General features: G+C 48.2%; 1 protein-coding gene across 3 annotated transcripts in view; it reads right to left on the bottom strand.

Annotated features, from left to right (window-relative positions):
- Tet3 (tet methylcytosine dioxygenase 3) overlaps positions 1–1,056 on the bottom strand; it is a 104,413-nt gene extending 103,357 nt beyond the window's left edge. The window contains exon 1 of one of the 3 annotated variants that reach the window (XM_048787367.1): positions 863–1,056. The gene's annotated coding sequence lies outside the window, so the exon portion shown is untranslated. Of the gene's footprint in view, positions 1–126; positions 226–434; positions 457–862 lie in introns of those variants that run through there. The other 2 variants (XM_048787369.1, XM_048787370.1) reach the window with 2 other exon arrangements.
- Between the last annotated feature and the right edge of the window lie 5,142 nt (positions 1,057–6,198).

Here is a 6,198-nt window from a genome sequence, read left to right as displayed (position 1 = left end):
ATAAGAGACAGGCCCGGGGCCGCGCGAGAGGGGAGTTTCCGCGGAGGAGAGGAATGGGAGAGGGCAGGCGGCGAGCGGGTGGGGGCAGGGCCAGGCCCGGCCGCCGCTTCTTTGCACCTGCAGTACCTCCCCAGCGCCTTGGCCGGCCCTCCCGGTACTCGGCCGTCCCCCTCGGACTGACCGCTCCTGCCCTCCGGCGGTACTACTGCCGAGGCTGGCGAGGCGGGGTGGGGCACGCGGACCTCCCAACCTAGGCCCTCGGCCGAACGGGCCTTGGTGTCCCCACTTCCTGCCACTCCCTATTGGCTCGAGCGGTCCGGGACAGCCTCAGCGCCCCTCTGAACCCTGAGCTGTGGACCAGACTGACCCCCTTTTCCCCGGCTGCCTCTCTCATTCCGAGGCAGGACAATAGGGGACATCGCGCGTTTGCGTACCGAGTCAGCCCGGGCGGCAAGAAGAGGGTGCCCGAAGGCAGAGGCCGTGGACCGGCTGCGGAGCACCCTCGCGGGGGTCACAACCGAGCGCCCTGCCCAGGCGGACCCAGGGCCCTGCCATCGCAAGCCTCCCCCAAGCGGCGCTCGGCTCTTTCGCGTCGAAAACAAAGACTAATCCGATACCCCCGCCCTGCCTCCCAGAGGAGGGGGAACGGGCGCGTCGCGGAGGGTAACAGAGGAGGAAAGGGTTCAGGAGGGGCTTGGTTAGCCTCCGAGAGACCTTGGAGCGACCAAGCCCTAAAACCTGGAGCAAACACTTTAAAAAGTCACCCTGGGCTATGTTCCACGTAGGGGGTAAGGGGCAAAGCCGCAAGAATACTTCCAAGTTGCCAAACTAACCATTCTCTCTGCTGCTTTCTTCCCCTCACCTGTTGTGCAGGCCAAGTTGAAATTCCAGGTTAGATTCAGCTCCACCCATCTGGCCTGACTGCCAGACTGGTGCCCGCAGCTGCCTTCCACCTACCTGGGTTGCTGTGGAGAAGGGTGGGTCTCTAACACACACACACACACACACACACACACACACACACACACACGGGCAAGTCCTGGCAGAAACCAGCCACGGAGCGGACTAGCCTGACCAGTTTGGGCGGTGCTCACCAAGCCAGGTACCTTGCAGCGGTCCCCGCCCGCTGAAGCAAACTACTCAGAACTGGAAAAAGAGCATTCGGCTGGCTATTTAGAAGGGAAAAAAAGTAACAGATCTCAAGTAGCGCTATCCAGAAAGCCCTAGGCGGTAGAAGCGGCCCCCATTCTGTCTGGAACTTCCCTCTCACAGGCCTGATTTTGACAGCTGGCTCCAGTGGCTAGGTTGTCAGCTGTCAGGTGGGTTGTGAACATGGTTGAAATACCTATTTCCTACCATGCATGGCCTTTGGAAAGACCAAAGAGTTTCTGTTCAGGGAAGTAAGACTAGAATTGAGAGGAAATGCCACTAAAGTGTTATTTTCAAACATGGAAAGTTGTGGGCTTGTAGCTTTCAATGTAATAAATTGTTAGTGTTTTAAATATTAAAGAAAATGTGGAAAGTATAGGAAATTACAAGTTTTTTTTAAATCACCCCAGTACAACCCGTATTTAATGATCTGCTATATTTCCTGCTAGCCTTTTCTAGTTGTAGCTTAGTTTCTCTTTTTTCCCCTAACATAGTTGTACTCATACTGATTATGCAATTTATGGTCCCCTTTTCACTTAACATTATATCATATATATTTTCCTATTTGGTATAAAATCTCTGGAAAGATAGTGTGACAATGAGGTGAAGATGGTTTAAGAACCAGAGAACTCTGGGTTCTAGACTGGGCTCAGTACTTTTTAACAGTGTTTCCTTGACCTAGGTACTCACAACCTGAGAGAAGTACTTAACATAGGGCCCAATAAATGACGATTATTATTGTTTAATCCATAGAACAGCCATGTGAGGTAGGTATTCTCAGACCCATTTTACAGATTAAAAATAGAAGTAACTTGTCCAAGCTCACTCAGTCAGGATTTTGTGGACTCAAAAATGTGAGCCAAGCATTTTTCCTCCTATTTTCTGCCTTATAAATAGCACCAGCAAAATATTGGACCAGGTTACTCTCCATCAGTAACTTATGAGAAGGTCATTTCATAAAGCCCTCAGAATAAGTTAGGTAAGTGGATGCTGGTTCCATTCACTGGGACAGTATAGGAGGAAATATGCCTGGGGACATCTGTGTGAGATGAGGCCCCGACTGGAGACAGACATGGACTCTATTCATGAGCAAGGAGTAAGTGAGGCCTCAGGTATGAAGGAGCTCACAGGGAAGTGAACATGGAGAGCAGAAGGAAAGGTCTCCAGGACCAGGCCTGGGGAACATCAGCTCACAAGGAACAGCGGAGGAGACACAGACTAGCCACTAGAGAGGTAGGAGAAACCAGGCTGCGCTGGAGAGCTTGATTATGCAAGCTTCCTAGTCACTGCCCCTGGAACCTCACCCTTGGGCAGTCCTATTGCTTATTCTTTCTGCTTGGGGAAAATCCTTCCTACATCCACCTGCCAAATTCCCAAAAGTACTGCAGGTCTGTGCATAAATGCCAATTCTTTCATGATACCTCCAGCTTCTCTCACAAATTCCAGAGCCCCACCCACCCTGCACCAAAGTTAGATGCTCCCTCCAGAGAACAGTTAAGGGCCTTGAAATCGTTTGCATAGTTCCCTCCCAGTATCGAACTCCGGGGCAGCTAGGACGTTTCGGTCTTTTTACCATTGAAACCCTAGACCTAACACCCGATCATGGTGTGTTGAATGAAAAAAAAAAAACAAAAAACAGGTCATCAGTTAAACACCCCATTAACACCCAAGACCCGTAGGCTTCCAAGTTTCTTTCTGCCGACTGTCCGACCAGCACAAACCCTCCTGCCTTCTAGTCTCCGACTTCCAGTGCTGAGGGGTTATTCCGTAGTCACACGGTGCTCAGGACAGGAGAGCGGCTGGGAAGGACGTGCAGCGGGAGAATGATCCTTTATCTCCGAGCAGCTTTAGAAGAAAGCCGCAGCGGTTCCCGTTAAGTGCGTCCCCGGATCAACAGCATCATGTCACCTGGGAACTAGTGAGATGTCACGCTCCCGGTCCATCCTGTTGAATCAGAAACTTAGGGGGTGGGGCCCAGCAGTCTGTTTTAACAAGCCCTTTAGCCGAAGTCAAGTTTGAGAAGCACTGGACTAGAGGAAGCTGCGGGAAGCAAGTTCAGCGCCTCAGCTGAGGCCAGGGTCAGGCCCCGAGGCGCTTAGTGTAGACCGCTACATCTGTGCCTTTTGTAAGCAGGCTTGGCGGGCCTACCCCCAGCGGCTGGGGACTGAGCCTTGTGCAGGCAACTGCGCATCAGGGAGGTCAAACCTGGCTGCGCTGCTACCCCAAGGACATTAGAAAAGAAACTGCCCTCTTGAGGGAAGGAAGGACGAAGCACTACGCCTATGACAGGGGTGAGAGAGGGGGCATTTCCCTGGATAGGGTTAAGGATAGAAATGGGGCTGAGCAACAAGGAGGTTTTACAACTCCACTGATGAACTAAAGTTGATTCAGCAGTGGGCAAAGGAAAAGGACAAGCAGCATTATTGGATGTGTGTCACATGTTCTTCTTGGGGAATTGATGCCTGGAACCAACACTGCTGGGTGTTTGCTGAACCTGCAAATGATTGAATGTGACTAACCTCCTCTGAGGTACTTGACCCCACTCCTTGACTTCAGCTAATAAGCGCTGTGTCCCTGTGTGAAGAATGAGATTTGTAGTAAGTGTCTTTTTGCAGAAATGTAAATATGCACCTGGGTTTGATTTTAAAGACTGAAGACATTGGGAGATTTATTTGATTTTTTTGGATATGTTATTTCTTTCATCACATATATATTAAAAATACACTCAGTAGACATTTGCATGGAGCTTTCCCATTTCAAAGCACTTCCATACACATCGTTCTATCTGCACAGAGATGGCAATTGTGCAAATGTTACTTTCCTTTTCTGTGACATAGTTCTTATTATCATCATCACCATTTTGCAGAGAAAGGAATTGGGGCTCAGAGAGGTAATTTGCCCAAGTCACTCACTACTGAGTGGCAGAATGAGGCGTACAATCTAAGACCCTGAAATGGGCCTACTAATTTTGCTAGGGCTGATACAGAGCAGACACTGGCATTTTGCTCTTGGGGACAAAGAGATTCATTAGTGACTTGCTTTTGGACAATGCATGAGTGTGTGGGGTATGTGTATGTTTCTGAGTAGCTCAGCAAATGCCTTTGTGGGGTTTTTTTTTAACAGTTTTTTTAAAAATATACCTTTATTTTATTTATTTATTTTTATTTGGTGCTGAGGATCAAACCCAGGGCCTCACACATGCTAGACAAGCGCTCTACCGCTAAGCCACAACCCTAGCCCAAATGCCTTTGTGTTTTATAACTATTTTTATGGAAAATGCATTTTGGATTTAGATTGAAACAAATAGTCTCTATTACTAGCAAAGGATATGCAAGGGAACCCATCATAATAGCAAAGAGGTAAAATATTGGAAATCTTCCAATCTAGTGAGACTGGGCAGGAAGTTAGAAGATTTGCTTGATTCAGAAACTCAAATTGCTGAATGCCCAACAGGGATAAAGACCTGAGTGTCCCTAAACTTTGGTTGGCAGGATGAATCAATCAGGATCAGTGATGTCATGCCACCATAGTAAACAATCCCCAGTCCTCAATGGGTTAACATAACAAAATTGTGTTTCTCAATTACAAAACATGGCCATTGTAGGGAGATGTGTTTGATTTTTTTTTTTTTTGTAGGGGGCAGGTACTGGGTATTGAATTCAGGGCTACTCCACCACTGAGCCACATCCCAGCCCTATTTTGTATTTTATTTAGAGATAGAGTCTCACTGAGCTGCTTAGCACCTCACTTTTGCTGAGGCTGGCTTTGAACTCTCAATCCTCCAGCCTCAGCCTTCCAAGCCACTGGTATTACAGGCACGTACCACCGGGCCTGGGGTTAAGAGGAGTTCTGGCAACCAGCTCAGGAACCCAGGCTGCTGCAGATGGACATGTATCTCCTTGACTTGGAAGCCAGGAAGGCAGGATGGAGCAAATCAAGCACTGATTATTACAGCTTTTACCTGGAAATGACACACATCACTTTTGCTCTCATCCCACTGGCCAAAGAAAGTCACAAGGGGACAAGAAAGTACAATAAGTACAATCTTGCCATGTGCCTGGAAGAGAGAGAAGTGAAACTTCTTGGCTAACAGTATTAACTAATACACAGGAAACATGTGTATGTACATTTGAGTTATGTGTAAGTGCAAATGATTCTGTCCGTTTCCAGGGTGTTTCTCCCTCCTGGGGACACATAATAGAGATTCCCACTCTAATGGACTATCATTCTTTGCACTAGGGCAGACTCAGAGATTTAATGATGGTGAAAGAAATCTAAGTTGAGGGAAGCATGGAAGAGGAGGTGAGTGGTTGTGGGACAAGCTCAGTGGAAAGTAATTTATAAACAGAGAAAGATATCTAGCAAAGGTATATGTGATACCTAGGCTTACCTGCTAAAACTCCTAAAACAGCAAGCCTTGGCAGAGGCATTTCCTGCCATTAACTCCCACTCATCCTCCCTGGTTAACTCATGATACTTCAGGAAGCCTTTGATGATTCTCAAGACTGGGTAAGGGACCCACCACTTTTTTTTTTACATCGTAGTGGTGCCTGGCTCTGTCCCATCCACTGGGCTGTGGACAGGGACGACTCCTTGTGCTGGCTTCTGCATGGGACTATACTAAAGTAGAGTGTTGGAATGGAAGCAGAGACCAACCAGAAAGCTGTTGCAGAAATCAAGATGGGGAGGACATAGTCTCCACTGGGGTGGTGGGTGGAGAATGGAGAGAAGTATGAGTAAATATTTAGGGAGTCATATCAACAGGATGAGAGCTGATTGGACAAGAGAAAAGGGAAGGAGTTTTCCGGAAGAGCAACAGGGTGAATAGTGGCACCCAGGGGCCCAGAGATAATTTGATGAGGTCAGCTAAGACACATTTCCCCTTAAAATGCCTATGGGACATGCTCACAAAGAGAGATCCAGGAAGCAGCATCCGAAGGGCCTGAGGTTCAGGTGGGAGAAATGAACTGGGACCAGATCCTATGATTTGCCTCTTGGTTAAACTTCAACATTGAATCCTCCATTTTCAAAGAGACTTGCCCAAAAAGG

This window comes from Marmota marmota, unplaced genomic scaffold (genome assembly GCF_001458135.2).
Source record: "Marmota marmota marmota unplaced genomic scaffold, marMar, whole genome shotgun sequence".
Taxonomy (NCBI): Eukaryota; Metazoa; Chordata; class Mammalia; order Rodentia; family Sciuridae; genus Marmota; species Marmota marmota.
Note: the sequence above shows the minus strand (reverse complement) of the source record. Positions and strands in the feature narration are given on the sequence as shown.